Raw genomic sequence first — 15834 nt, 5'->3', positions numbered from 1 at the left:
CCTGGTGCATGCTGGGAAATGTTCTATTGTTAAGTCACACCCCGTGGCCTAGACTCTTTTAATTGGAGCATTTAATCTATTTAGTATATTTATCAATAAGGTAAGAATTGGGCCGGTGATTTAGCTCAGTGGCGCCACTATCTGCCTCACAAGTGCCAGGTCCCAAGTTTGATCCCTAGTACCAAAAATAAATAAATAAATAAATAAGCATTCCATATGTCTTATATCCTTTCCCCCTTCTGTTCTCCACTACTGAGTTTTTTATGTTAAATAGATATTTTCTAATGTGTCATTTTAATTCTCTTGTTTCATTTATGATATATATATCTTTGGGTCATTTCCCCTGCAATTTCCTCAAGAATTAAAATAAACATCTTGACATAAAAATATAGTTGAGATTAATGCCCATTTAGTTTTAGTGATAAAGTTTTAGCTTGTATAGCATCATTCTTTCACCTTTCCTTTTTTCTATTATTGTAACATGAAGTATATCTTTATACATCAAAAGATTATCAGCAGTTATATATGATTATTTTATTCAATCATATTTTAAAACAGAAGTGTTATAAGTTTTAAAATTATGCTGTTACTATATTTTACTAGGTATATAAATTGCCTTCTCCTCCCTATATCTTTGTTTAGCTTTATGTTACTGTATGATGTTATTTCAGCCCAAGGTACTCCTTTTAGTATGTTTTAAAGGACAGGTTTTCCAAGAAGAATTTCTCACCTCTGACTTTGTTTTTAAATATAATAGTGTCTTAATTTCTTCTTTGTTTTTAGAGGATAATTTTGCTGATGTAAAAGTCTTAGTTAATGGGTTTGTTTGTTTTGTTACCCCTCCACAGCTGTTTTAGCATATCCTTCCACTGCCTTCTGGCCTCCATAGTCTGAGTCTCCCTCTCTCTCTCTCTCTCTCTCTCTCTCTCTTCTCTCCCTCTCTCATCTTTCTGTCTCTGTCTCTGTCTCTCTCTGTCTCTGTTTCTCTCTCTGTCTCTGTCTCTCTCCATCTCCCCCCCGCATCTTTTGATACAAGGCCTCACAATGTAGTTCTGGTTGGTCTTGAACTCACTATGTAGCCAAGGCTAGCCTCAAACTCAGAGCAATACTCCTGTCTCAGCCTCCTGAGTGCTAGAATTACACCCATGTGCCATTATGCCTGGCTTGGCCTCCATAGTTTCTGAAAAGAAATCAGCTATTATTAACCTTTTGAAGATTGTTGTTCATAATCAATGACTTCTCTTGTTTCTTTGAAGATTCTTGCTTTGCTTTCTGCTTTCACTTTTAGCAGTTTGATTAAGCTGTGTATCTTTTTGAGTTTACCTACTAAAACTTCACTAATTTTCTAGGATTAATGTTAATATTGATTGATCTCTTCTATCAAATTTGGAAGTTTTCGACCATTATTTTTTCAAATATTCTTTCTTTTCTTTCTCTCAGAGTTTCCCATTATGCACATATTAGCATACATGATGGTATGTTACTTATCTCTCAGACTATGTTAATTTTATATCTTTATTTTCTTTTTATTTTTTTTTTCTGGTAATAGGAATCAAACTCAGGACCTTGTGCTTGCAAGGCAGGTACAATGCCACTGAGCTAAATCCCTGGGCCATATGTATTTTATTGACTCTCTTCATTGAGTGGATAATTACAATGAATTATTTTCATATATATGGATTCTTTCTTCTACCGGTTCATACCTGTTATTGAGCCCTTCTATGAATTTTTCATTTCAGTTATTATACTTTATAATTCCAGAATTTATACTTGTTTGTTTTTTATAATTCCTCATTTCTGAATTGACAGTCTTTATTTGTTAAAGTACACACATGCTTTCTTTTGGCTCTTCAGTTACAGTGATAACTCAGTTCCTGAACAAAATTCATTCCACAACACTGGGGAAAATAGCTGCATTCATGTTCATGTGGGGAAGTTGGTCACAGTCTTGTTTATCTCCCAATACAGTTTGCAAATGGAAGCAAAATGTTCCTGAACTCTTCTGTTTGGGAAACAAATTATTCCTGAACCAAGGTATTACTATATTACTATATTACTATATTGTGTTACTTAGATTTTCAAATTGAAAAAGTAAATCCAATGTCTGGAATTCTTCAGGAACTGTTTGTATTGACTGATTTTTTTTCCTCTGTGTACATGTCATATTTTTCCATTTCTTTAGAGGTATCATAATTTGTAATTAAAAATTCAATGTTTCCAATAACATAATTGGCAATTCTTGTAATAACCTTCACCTTTTTTCTGAGTTTCTGGCTGTTCTTGCTATTGTTGCTGTTGCTTTGGTTAGTTCTTTTCCTGAACTAATTCTGTGAAGATTGTATTTGTTATAGGTGACTACCAAAGTCTCAGGCTGGTTAGACTACTGGTTAATTTATGACTGGATAGAGATTTCCTTAGATACCTTCAACAAATGAATCTCTTAGCCTTTGTTGCATAGCTTGGTGTAGCTTTAGAGGCATATCTTAAATGTTCTGGAATATTTTATATCCTTGCTTTTGTCTTCACTTAATACTTACTCAGAGCCCCCATGTCAGCTAGAGGTGAAAAAGTAGGACTTTGATGGATTTATTCTGGTCATGCGCACAGCCCTGCACATACATCTGGCCTTCTAATTCCCCTAGACTGTATTGGAGCTTTTGAAAGCCTCTTGTCAAATTTAATTCTCTTGCAATTCCTTTAAAATTTTTTGACTACCCTTTTGTTTGCCTCAGCTGATACCCTCACTGTATGGAGTTGTGATTTTAAATAATTACCACTGATTATTTTCAACAGTGAACATAATCTGAGACAAGCCCATTAAAAATGGGCCCTGCAAATGAGGAGTTCTCAGGCAGCTTCCAAACATGTCATATTAGAAAATTCTTTAGGAATGGTGCTTTTGAGGAGCTCTTAACCCAGTCTGTCCTCTCTAGAGCCTGCTATCTGAGATGTGAAGTTGTTGGTTTTTAAAACTATAACAGATCTCAGGCAGAGAGAGTTTAGGGTATATTACAATGCCATACAACTTACTTTTTAAACTGAGTATTAGCCATTCTTCTTGCATAAATCTTCCTTGGATTATTGTGAAACTTTTTAAATTTCCAGTTATGAGAAAGTTCATTTTGATAACTTTTTGCCAGTGTTTCCTTTGCTGATATGAATGAGCGGATTTTCAGAGGTCCTTACTCTTGGAAGTTCTTTCATGCAGTTTAGTTTCAAAGGGGGAGTTAGGGCTGGGGATTTGGCTCAGTGGTTCCACCACCTGCCTCATAAGTGTAAGGGCCCGAGTGCAATCCCTGGTACCAAAAAAAAAAAAAAAAAATTAAAGGGGGAGTTAAAGTAACTACATTCAACTTTAGCATAGTTCTACATGTCCCTATTTGTTAGTCCCAAGCTAGTTTGCAACACAGGCCTTCATATCCCCCAAAGTGAAAGTGATTCATGAGGACACAGACTTTTTTCTGACAGAATAGGATCACTTTGGATTCAAAAAAGACTCAGTTATGAGTAGCAAGTTTAGTGATTTCTAATGATTTTGCAACAAGGTCAGCTGCCAATGGTTCCTCTTGCTAACTTGCCTTGCCCCAGTGGGCAAACATATTTTTCAACAAATGTAATAACAGGTAACAAGATTTTCTACACCCTGATTCTTCATCTGTTGTTATATAATTAGTTTCTTTGCCCTTGTTTCTAATAAAATCATCAAATATAAATTGTTACTCTTAGGGACTTGAGCAGCTTTTAAGAAGAGACATGTTTTTGTCCTCAGCTAAAATGTAAAAGTAATAACCCTGGGGTGCTATTAATTTAAATTGTTCAGGAAACATTTCTAAGGAACATAAAGTAAAAATATGAACACTGAGAATCCTACTTATGGATCTAAAGTTTATCTAATAATAAATATTTGGGAGATTTTTTTATCTCTAAAGTAAAAATATATTTTATGCATTCATAATCTTAGCTTCTTAAACTTTCAATAGGCCACATATTTTAAGTGGAGCAGAAATTAAATGACTAGAGTGACTCTGAGAGGAAAGAGAAAGTAAAAAATAAGGTGATAACATTCCTGATACTTTTTTTAACAAATAGAATATTCAGGTCTACTGAAATGTATGAGAAAGCCCTAAATATCCAGAAAGGGCTATAAATCACTGTACACAAATCAGTGTCACTGAACAATACATTGATTGCAAAAATATGAAAATATATGAAATAGAAACCTGAATAATGTTTCCAACTTAAAAAAATTTTTTGCCAGCATCTAAAACTGGAAAGCATTGAAAAATAGAGTCTCATCAATGTCTTAGCTTTAAAAACTGAAAATAGCAAGAAAGAAATAGGTTTGATTTATCTAGTGATGTTCAGAGCTAAGGAAACGTGGGCTGTTACACAGAGGACACTACCAGAGGTATGTGGTGCCCAAAGCATAGAAGGCTGAGTGGCTGGGACACCTGGTTACTTGTTTAGACTTCTAACTCGGAATCTATTGCCATGCTGCAATTATGGGACTAATTGATGAAGGGTTAAGATTTATGGCTGTTTGAGTTATTTGGATTAAAAGCATTCATGTTTAAGTACAACACCATTTCCAAAGAAGCATATTTTGTTTCTTAATGCCTTAAAATTAAAACGTGACCACTGAGAAGTGAATACATTTTTTATTAGCCCATATGACTTCTCCAGCTCCTTCTCACACCATTCTCTTTCTTGACTGTTAGTACAAGGAACCTAAAAGAATTCATCTTTCTATTGAGTTATTTTCCAAATACCCTTGATGTTTATTTGTTTCTAGTTTCTGTTCCTTTTTCTCTTTAATAGTGTTAAATTTAATTTGTTATTTCATATTATAGCTTTGTGAGAAGTCCTTACATTGTTTTAGTTTGTTAAATAATTCTTGCTCAGCACCAGTGTGTTTCCTTGTGTTTTGCCATGTGATTGTATATCCCCCGTTAAAGTCAGGCTTATAACCCTATATGCCTGGGTGACTGGCTGCCCTTTCAGGTGGGACTGATGTTCCCTTCTCAGGTAATCAAGGGGTACCATTGGGCCATACCAATTTCTGTTGCTTTCACAGTTTGGACAGAGTCGGGTGGTAGCTCTATTCCAGTTTAATAGACCAACTGATTCCACCAATGTTACATCTTCAGTATTTTAATATTTCACAAGAAATTTTAATTTAACTTTTTTCTGACACAAACCCAAGTCACAAAAATAAACTCCTTTATCACTTCCTGCGCTAATGGGAAGAGAAGATTTGTCCTTTTTGCACTGGAGTTGCACCTTTTAAGGGTTTAGCACCATGCAGGGCTTTGCTTCTTTTCCTCAGCTCACTAGGCTCTCAGACTTATTTTATGTCCCGATGGCATTTAGGGCTGAGCTGAGAGCTACTCCCAGTCAAGGAATCTTCCAGCGCTGGTTCAGCTCCTTCACCCACAGCTTGGGCTCCCTAAAACCCTTAAATGTTTTTTACTCTGTCACTCTAGGATTGCATTCCTTTCTTACAATGCCATCCACGCAATAACAAATTGTGTCAGTCAGTTCAAGCTGCTATAGCAAAACACCATAAACTGGGTGGCCTCAGCAACAGACATTTATTTCTCACAATTCTAGAGGACAAAAAGTACAGGATCAAGGTGCTGGCATATTCTGCATCTTGTTAAGACCCTCCTGTGTTTCACAAAGGGCCACTTTTTTGTTGTAGCCTTACATGGTTGTAGAGTTCAAGAGTGGTCTTTGTATGCTCGCTAATCTCCTCTTGTTATAAGGGCACTAATACCATCATGGGAACTCTGCCTCCTTTAAATAAAATCACCTCCCACATCCAGATATCATCACCTTGAGGATGAAGGATTTTGGGTGGGGAGGATACAAACACCCAGTTCAACATGGACAGTGTAATTAGTCTATAGCACAAATTATATTGTATTTCATCCACTATCACTATCACTTGCTGAGTGATCCACAACATGGGTAGAAATGGAGATCATTATGTTAAGTGAAATAACCTAGGTGCAGAAAGGCAAGTATGACATGACCCCATTTATATGTGGAATCTAAAAATGATGATCTCACACGAGTTGAAAATGAAATGGTAGTTACCAGAGGTGATAAAGGTAGGGAGCCTTGGAAAGGCAAATTAACAGACTGCAAATTACAATTAGATGGGAGAAATAAGTTCCAGCATTTTATTGCACAATGGAGTAATTTTATATATATAATATATAATATATATAGTCTTCACTAAAAAGAATTGATCATCATTTGAGAAGATAGATGTGTTTATCCTGATTTAAACATAAGTTTATGTTTATAAATTTTATGTTTGTTTTTATGAAAACATAATTCTATGTTCCAGCTAAAAATTTAAAACTTACAAAGTCCTTGAAATTTAAACAGTTTCCTCATGATTAAATCATGTTACTTCAAGGTATCTACCTATGATAAATGAAAAGTTACTGGTACCTGAATGTTAATAGTAGTATTATTCATAATAACCACAAAGTAGAACAATGCAAATGTCCATCAACTTATAAACAGATAAATAAGATGCATTGATGCTATTTGACCATGAAAGGAAGGAAGTGCTGATCAGTGATATGTACTGCAGTGTGGGTGGGTTTTGAAAGCCTTGTGCTAAATGGCAGAAGCCAGGCACAAAAGACTACATTGCATGATCCTTTCTATATGGAATCTTGGGCTTAAGCCAGTTCTTACAGACTGAAAGTAAACTGGCATTTGCCATGGGTTAGGAGGAGAACAAAATAGGGAGTGATGCTGAAGTGTACCAAGTTTCTTGTAGGGATGATGAAAACATTCTAATTAAGTGATAGTGAGTTGGTGCTCTGTGATTATGCTTTAAAACTACTGAGTCGGATGCTTCAAAATTTACAGATTTAAAATTTAAGATTTACAGTGTGTGTGTTTTGTCTTTACTTCAAAGTACCTATTTTAAAAAATGACACAACTATATATTTAGCAAATGAACATGAGGCTAAAAACAATCTCTCTATTTAAAAACTCTCCCGGGAACAGCTTAATATATTTCCTTCTTGCATTTTTTTTTCTTTGCTTTTTTGAGACAGGGTCTCACTATGTAGTTGAGGCTGACCTGCACCTCACTATGTAGCCCAGGCTGGTCTCAAACTCACAGCGATCCTCCTGCCTCAGCCTCCTGAGTGCTGGGATTATAGGCGTGTACCACCACACCCGTCTCCTTCTTGCATTTTATTGTGTATATTTTATTAGTTATGAGATGTGTATATGTTTATTTTATGTTTTAATTTTTCCTTCATTTTACATTAGTTCTAAGAATTTTTTTCCAGTTTGTGGCCTAGTCTAGATAATAATCCTCAGTAGCAAACACTTAATTTCCACAAGTAGATACACTACATTTTATCTATGAATTATATGACTTGTTCCCATTTCTTTGTAATAAAAATGCAGCGATGACTATTTTGTGAATATAGGATTATTTCCTTTTAGTAGATTTTGAAGAGCAAAGTGTTAATGCTCTGTCTAAACTTATAAATATTTCTTGATGCTTGGTGAATACTGCGATATTTTCACAAGATTTTCTGTTTTATTCTTGAGAATGAGATGCATGCCATTAGGCATTGCATAGCCGAACAACTCTGTGTTACCACTAACATTATTCACAGAGGCTTTCGTACAGACCCCACATGTACAAATTTACGCAAAACCTTCTGGATACTGGCCATATGCCATTGAGAGGGTGACTGCATAAAACGGCTTTGAGAAGCCAAATCACACAATTGATTATCCAAGTCTCTGCTCTTTGATGAATCACAGGCTCTTTACAAGACCATGTCGCAGAGGTGGCTACTACTAACAACGAGGAAGGCATATGTACCAGGGACCAGGAAAAGACGCAGGGTAAGAATGAGCAGAAGCAGGAAGAACAGATCAGAGTGTCACTTCAGAGCAAGACTCTGCTTTGCCTGGAACTTCACATCATGGCCATTTTTTGCAAGGGGGGGGGTATTGCTTCCTCTATAAACATTTCAATGATTAGAGTACAAACATATTTCTTGAAGCTTACTACGTTAAGAGGCTCTGTAATTGCTGAGGGAGCCAGATCTCTGTGTGCCAGGTCCCTGTAGACTTTAAAGATCACTTATAGAAAACACCCACCTCACCTTAGCCAAAATTTTCCTTCGAGCTTTTATAAAGGAGAATTTTATCTAAGTGTTCTAATGGTTCTACCTGGTGTACATATATGGCAACCCATAGGCATCTTGAAGGCTCAGAATGAAGCTATTTTCTTATTTATTTCAATGCAGATTTGCATCTCAGACGTAATTCTAGGCAGTCCACCAAAAACAAACAGTGGTGTCAAGTTGAACAACTGGGATCTTTTGCAGCATGAGCTCTCCAGGACAGAAGCTTAAGGCAAACCATCAACGGTCAGAGCATTCTAATTTCCAATAGGCGTACAAGTCATAATATTTCACGTCCACATTACTCGCACCTTCACTGCACTCCTGCATCCACAAATGATGTCCTTAGCTCGTGGTTCACATTGTTGAATCTCCAGGGTGGATTCACTTAGAATTTTGATTGACAGATTCCTAATGCAGCTGTATTCTCATAAGTCTTTCAGGCTCAGTGGGGAAGGATTACATTAATTTCAATTATTTCCAGTCTAGAGCTGCAAATGTTGATAATATATAGCCATTAGAATCATGACTAATTTAATGATTTTGCAATATCCAAATGGCAGGTTTGAATTTCAAAATTCAAATGGCCTAAAGCAGTTACAAGTATAATCATCACTGTTTACGTGTGGTTTTTTTTCTTGCCTTTGAGATTGAGCATATTATTTTAAAGTACCTCAAAATGCTTCTAGACTTTATATCTACTCAATCTAATCTTTTAGTGGTGCCTACCACAGTCCTTCATGCTTAGCTAATGCCCAATAAATACTTGTAGAATGGTAAGGAAAGGAGTGTGTTTAAGCCCCCCATGTGAAAATTCCTTAGAAGAGCTGTGTTCTGTTTTCCATCCACAGATTCATTTATGATACCACAAAAGAAAAAGAGTTTCCAATTGAAATTTATTCTCTGCTGTGAATTCTTATGATTTCTTTTATTGACTTCTCCATTCTGCCACGACTCCCAGTCTTTTCACACATGGAATGCACTGCTGTTGTCTGGCTGGAGTGTTACCCGATGAAATCAGAGTAGACAGCCCTCCCATCTGCTCCAAAGATGTCTTTTGCCATAGGAATGTGACCGTGTGGAACATCAAACAGCACTGCAATAGAGTCCTCACTCCTGTGTCAGAGATAACTGCTTCCCCAGAGCCATGGGCGGGGGGCTTTAAAATTACTTGCCTAAATCTGCACATCAAGTTAAACTCGTCCCAGTTCTGCAAACCCTTCATGCAGTGGCTTCGGTGTTGAAGACACTGTCCTGTGTGAGCTGAGGAACACAAAGATGAAAGTGCTGCAACTTCAGCCCTCTTGAAGAACTTATGGTTCTGTGCACAAATATAACTCTGATTCAAAGCAGATGTGTTGTCTGCTGTAGAAATTAGACACACAGACAGCTTTGGGGAATGAACGTCAAAGCAGTTTTGGAGTAGGCAAGGTTAATAATGGGTGTCTCAGTCCCAACCTGTTTCTATTTTGACCAAGTTTATTTACTCAACTCTATTCACTGAGCCTTAAATTTTGTGCTTGATTCCTATCATGAAGAAGATGAAAAATTTCTTCCCCTAGAGGAACTCACAGCATAGTGAAGAAAATATATGAATAGATAGCCATGAAGGCCGGAGATTTAGCTCAGTGGTTCCTCGGTCTGCCTTGCAAAAGCAAGGACCTGAGTTCAATCCCCAGTACCAAAAACAAAAACAAAACAAAACAAAAAATAGATAGCCATGATAAAATGTGGTGGTTGTGTTTTGAGAGGTGTGGGCATCTTTCTAAGGAAGCATAGAAGAGGCCTGAAGAACAGTGTGGAGCTGAGACCATCTATCAGTCCAGTTTGGAGGAGCTGGGTGCTAAGGATGAGCTGTCAAAGGTCAGGTCAACAAGTGGAGGAGGACATCGAGGGCGGTGGGAAGAGTGTGCTGAGAGACACAAAGTGTGCAAAGCTTGCCACACTTGGAGAATGAGCACTCGTTCTGGATTCCAGGAGGATGTCAGGAGCAAAGGAGATATAAGCAGGAGGTTGTAGGTGATTTGCTTGATGGAAGATTTTAAGATGCCTTAAGGAGTTTGGGTATTTTAAGAGGCAGCTTTGATTTAGACAGGAAAATAATCCAATCCACAATTCAGGGAATATGAAGGAGATGGGGATGGAGGAACAAAACTGAGATGGCGGCAAATGTACTGACCCATAAGAAGACAGAGGAGAGGGCTAGAGGAGTGGCACCAGCATGCTACAGTCCCCACAGATTTGGCCAATATAGTTGAATTAAATTAATTTTCTAAGGAAACCAAGAGCAAAGTTAGCAGATCATGAACACAGATGTGATTTCCCATGTGCACATTAGGGGTTATAACAAGCCTCCCTCGTGGGCCCTTGCAACAATCCCAATATTGAAAAACATGAGTTCTAAAGCTTTGTTGCAGTCCTAGGAATTGAGCCAGGGCCTTTGCACTGAGCAACATCCACAATCCTTCCTTCCTTCCTTTCTTCTTCTTTTTTCTTTTCTTTCTTTCTTTATTAGTACATGTTTGCTGTACATAATGATCACAGTCATCATGGGGAATTTGTACCTGCACATAATATATTTTGATTCTTTTCTTTCCCGTTCACCTCCCCTCCCTTCAATCCTTCTTCCTCTCCCCAACTACAAAAGTGTTGTTTTCATTTTCTCCTCCCATTCTTTTCCCTTTTTCCCTTCTCCCTCTTCCTTCCTCTGTTCCCCTTCCTGTTTGAACAAGTTCTCTCTCCTTCCCAATACCTATTTTCCATTTCACTCTTTATTTAACCTTTCGTTTCTCACACAAAAGAAACAAGGCAGTATTTAAACTTGTGTGTCTGATTTATTTCACATAAAATTATGGGCTAGAGATGCATTCATTCATTTACCTTAAAAATGTCTCAATTTTATCCTTCTTTATATCAGAGTAGTACTCCATTATCGTGTATGTGTGTGTGTGTGTGTGTGTGTGTGTGTGTGTGTGTGAGAGAGAGAGAGAGAGAGACAGAGAGAGAAAGAGAGAGAGAGAGATAGAGAGAGAGAGAGACAGGGCCTCACCAAGTTGCTAAGTTGCCCAAGCTAGGTTTCCACTCATGATCCTCCCACTCTCAAAGTTCTGGGCTTAAAGGCATGAGCCACGATGCCTGACAGCTTTGTTACTGTTTTTCCAAGAATGTTTTGACTATTCTGGGTCCCTTTCATTTCCATATGAATTTTAGGATGAGTTCAACAAGTTCAGTAGAAAAAAATTCAGCTGGCATTTTGCAGAGATTTTGTTGCATCTTAATATCAGTTCAGGGAGTACTGTCCAATCAGAAAATGGACAAAGGATCTAAACATTTTTCCATAGAATATAAACAAATAACCAAAAAGTACACGAACATTGCTTATTAGGATCCTACAAGCCAAAATCACAGTTACATACTTCACCCCCACACACATACACTCAGATGGCTAAAATAAAACAGATGTAGTAACAGGAGCTAAAATTTTGGAGAAATTGGAACTCCAATGCTTGCTGGAGAGACTATAAAATGGTTCTGCTACATAGAAAAAGGGGTTGGTAGTTCTTTAAAATGTAAACATAAATTATCATGTGACCTAGCAGTTCTGTTCCTAGGTATAGACCCAAGAGAAATACAAACATACATCAATACAAATATTTGTGTACAAATGTTCAGCATTATTCATTATAGTCCAAAAGTAAAACAGCTCAACTGTCCATCAGCTCGTGGATGGAGAGAGAAAACGTGGTAGATTCGTTCGACAGAAAATTCTTCAGCAATATCTGGGAATGAAGTAACGATATTCCCTGATCACTGATGCATCATGATTGGTATCAGTGAGATCATATCATGAATGAATATCAAGAACATTATGTTTTAAAGAATGATGTAACAAAGCCACATGATTCCATTTATACGGAACAACTAGAATAGAAAAATACATGGAGAAAAAAGTGGATTCATGATTACTTGGGCTAAGGGATTCTGAAGGGAAATAAGACATGACTATTAAGCGATTTGGGGCTTTTTTTGAGTGATAAATATATTCTAAAACTGAGTGTGTGATGGTTGCATAGCTACTGTAGGGAAGTTCAAAGTTTTCAGCTGAAGCTTTTTTTTTTTCACCTTTAATTGAGTTTATTGGTACATTTTAGGGATACAGTACAGTTATATTCATTGTTGGGATCATGTACCTCTACATGGCAAGTCTTGATTCTCATTTTTTCCCCTTACATCTGCCCTCCCTTCACCCCCTCTCAGCTGAAGTTTTGATGATTTCAGTCTGTGAAATAAAACTGACAACACACAGAATAACAGAAAAGAGGATATACAAATTTACCAACATGGCAACCTGGGAGCCATGGGCAAAGCACAAAGCTCAAGGGAAAACAAGTTTTGATAGTTGAAACTTAAATGCCTTCTTGACAGGGAAGAGGTGAAGGCAAACTTAGGAAAATTTGTGGGGGGATTTTTTTTAGGCCAGGTGAATGGACCAAAAGAATAGATCCTCTGGAACAGAGCAGCCCTGGGCCGTGCATGTCACTTGACTTTCCTTCTTCCTTCCAGTGATATGAGTTTCATCTTCTCTGGTTTTAAAGACATTTTAAGAAAAAAGATGGCAGCCATGCTACTCTTTTGGCAGACAGGACCAAGTAGACCAGGGAACTCCAAAGAAAGCCTGTCTGTGTGCTGCCAGGGGCAACAAAGCAGGAGCAGAAGGATCTGAGGCAGCTCCAAAGGCCTCGCAGTGTGTCCAAGGCCAGTATCATTTTTCTGAAACCCACTCAGAGAATATATTAAATGTATACACTTTAAATGGGCAGCTGTTATGGTATTTAAATTATATCTCTGGAAAGCTATTTTTTTACAAAAGAACTTGTATGAAATGGGCTCTTCATTTGATGTCGGTGAATCTGTAGTCTGGAGCTAACTGGCTAGTATAATATGTGCAGCAAAAATTCTCTGTGAAAGTATTTTAGGTGGAAAAGAGAAGCCCAGTATTGTGGTCCATGCCTGTAATCCTAGCACTTTGGGAGGAGGAGGCAGAAGGATCACAAATTCAAGCCCCGCCTGGACACATTAGTCACTTGGTGAGATCTTGTCTCAAAAAGTAAAAGGACCTGAGGATGTAGCTCAGTGGGAAGGCCCTGAGCTCAATCCCAAGCACTGCAAAAATATTAATTATTAATTAATTAATTTTAGAAATGAACGAAAGAAGAGTGAAGGAGGGAGGAAAAGGGAGGAAGAGAGACTGTATTAAAATGAGCAGCTTGAAAACCACTGAGTTGCATAAAACTTTTGGTTCAAAAAGAAAATGTGCACATGAACAGTAAGTTGCTAATTCACACAGAGGAACTTCCGTCCCAGATTCCCATGCAGGTCCACTCATGCCAAGGAGAAATGCAAGCCTGCTCAATCTTGATTCCTGAGAGAGAGCAACTGTGCCCATTCCTGATTTGTTATTGCTTACACGTCACTGTAGGGCACTGTTCATTCGTCAGATCTGGGTAACAAAAATCACACTTCCCAGCTTTATCTTGGCCATGGGGATACTAAGTTCATGCCTAAGTTTAGCTTTTGATGCTTGGAGGAACACAGAGCAGTGCATGCTCCCAAAATTAGCAAGTAGTTATCAGGCTCCATTATGAGTCTTAGGTCCAGTTAGCCACTTGGGACCCTTCACGGAGATTTCAGCTTTTCTTAAATTTCACATTTACTTTGAGCCACATGCAGTTCTTTAGATTCAAAGTAAAATTTAAAATGTATGTCCTCAGTTGCACCTGTCACATTTCAGGCACTCTGCAGCATTTGACTGCTGACTACAGTGCTGGACAGTGTGTGCATGGCCACTGTGTCATGGGAAGTCTTCTCAGCATTAGTTTAGAAAACATGGGGCAGAGATGACACTGCATCCCTAAAATCCTGCAAGTATACACCACATTTGGAACATATTTTCTTTTGAGATGTGCCTCGCTTTCACAAGTATCTTACCCAAAATTTTCTGAAACTACTGAACTATTAAAATACCAAAGCCATGTCTTACCAATCCTGGCATTGAATACAATTTTTACTTTGTTTAAGGGACCGCTTTACCTATCAGAAAACGTGGCCGGCTTGCTTTTGTTAGCCTTGTTGTGCTTTCACCTGAGAAACAAACAAACAAACAAAGAAACAAGTCCATAGAACTCTCATGAAATTAATCTGTCCCTTTAATGAATCTAGGACCTACAGAGGCTTATTACCCATCGCAGCCAGCACTGGTGAGGCTTGAAAGAAGGCTTCCCATACGGCAAGTGAGCGCCAGCGTCTCAAAGCGTGGGAACTGCTACGGAATGGGTATGAAATGAAGAGCTCAACACAGTGGTCTGTGCTTGGCCCGGATGAGAAGCGCTGGCCGACGTGAAGGGTCTCTGAGAGTGTTCAGGAGGTGTGCCTGCCTCGGGAGCCATCCTTTGAATTTCTCGGCTCAGGGTAGTCCCCCAGGGAAAGGTCAGCCCAAATCGTTCTTTATTGTGGAGACACAAAAGGTATCTAGGATGCTTTATCTAGCATAGTACACTATTCCCAGCTTGGCTGGGGAAAAATACGGAAATCTGCCACCACAGTTGTCCCTACTGCTGTTTGTTTCTAAAATACCAACACCTGGCACTGCACAGTGGCATTCTCGGGTTGCGGAATTACTGCTTTGAAAGAATAACACGTGGTAACAGCAAGTACATGTGGGGCGGAGGCTGACAAATGGCTTGCGTCAAGATCTCTGGAGATAAATATGTGACCCTCCCTGAGGGGACAGCACAGATGGACCGTCCTTACCAACGAAATCTCTAGTCAAAGCCAAGGGCAGCTGTTGTCCAGGGAGGGCTTTGCTTAAGTCACAGCAACTCTAGCTTTTACCTCTTCATCAGAAGGAGCCACCAATAACAATGACAACCCCCGGACCCCACCACACACGCACACTGAAGCAAATCACGGGGAAGACCCAGGCCACCGGGTCAAGTGCACATCGTGGGACGTGTCGGTCGTTCACAGGCAAGACATCAGAGGTCATACAGCACACCAGTAGCCTCATCATTCCCAGCCAGGCTATTTACTAGGGGGAAAGTGCCTTTTCCCTTCCGCACAATATTCAGTTAATATTTCAACGTTTTCAGGAAACTTCATCTGTTTCCTTACTGCTTCCAACTCTCCCTGTATTTGTTAATGTGGCAGGATAGCTACAGGAATATGCCTTAAAGAAGAGGCCTCGATGTGACCCTGCGGTCTGCCACTCCCAAGCTGAATGACCTTGGGCACAGTCCTCTACCACTCTAAACTTCCACTTCATTATAAAAAAAAAATCATGACAGCATCGGTGTTGAAGGGCAGTAAGAACCCAATGGTGTTATTGAAGTACAACTTATAACAATGCTAGGTTCAATGTCAGAGCCAAGGGTTGGCTGCAACTGTAAAGCCCCAAAGTCATATGCATGGCTTCCTCTGTATTCTTTTTTTTTTTTTTTTTTTTTTTTTTTTTTTAAAAAAAATCAACAGCATCGGTGTTGAAGGGCAGTAAGAACCCAATGGTGTTATTGAAGTACAACTTATAACAATGCTAGGTTCAATGTCAGAGCCAAGGGTTGGCTGCAACTGTAAAGCCCCAAAGTCATATGCATGGCTCTTC

Source organism: Fukomys damarensis, unplaced genomic scaffold (genome assembly GCF_012274545.1).
Source record: "Fukomys damarensis isolate Sample0158 unplaced genomic scaffold, DMR_v1.0_HiC HiC_scaffold_28, whole genome shotgun sequence".
Taxonomy (NCBI): Eukaryota; Metazoa; Chordata; class Mammalia; order Rodentia; family Bathyergidae; genus Fukomys; species Fukomys damarensis.
The sequence above is the reverse complement of the archived record's forward strand: the minus strand, read 5'-3'. Positions refer to the sequence as shown.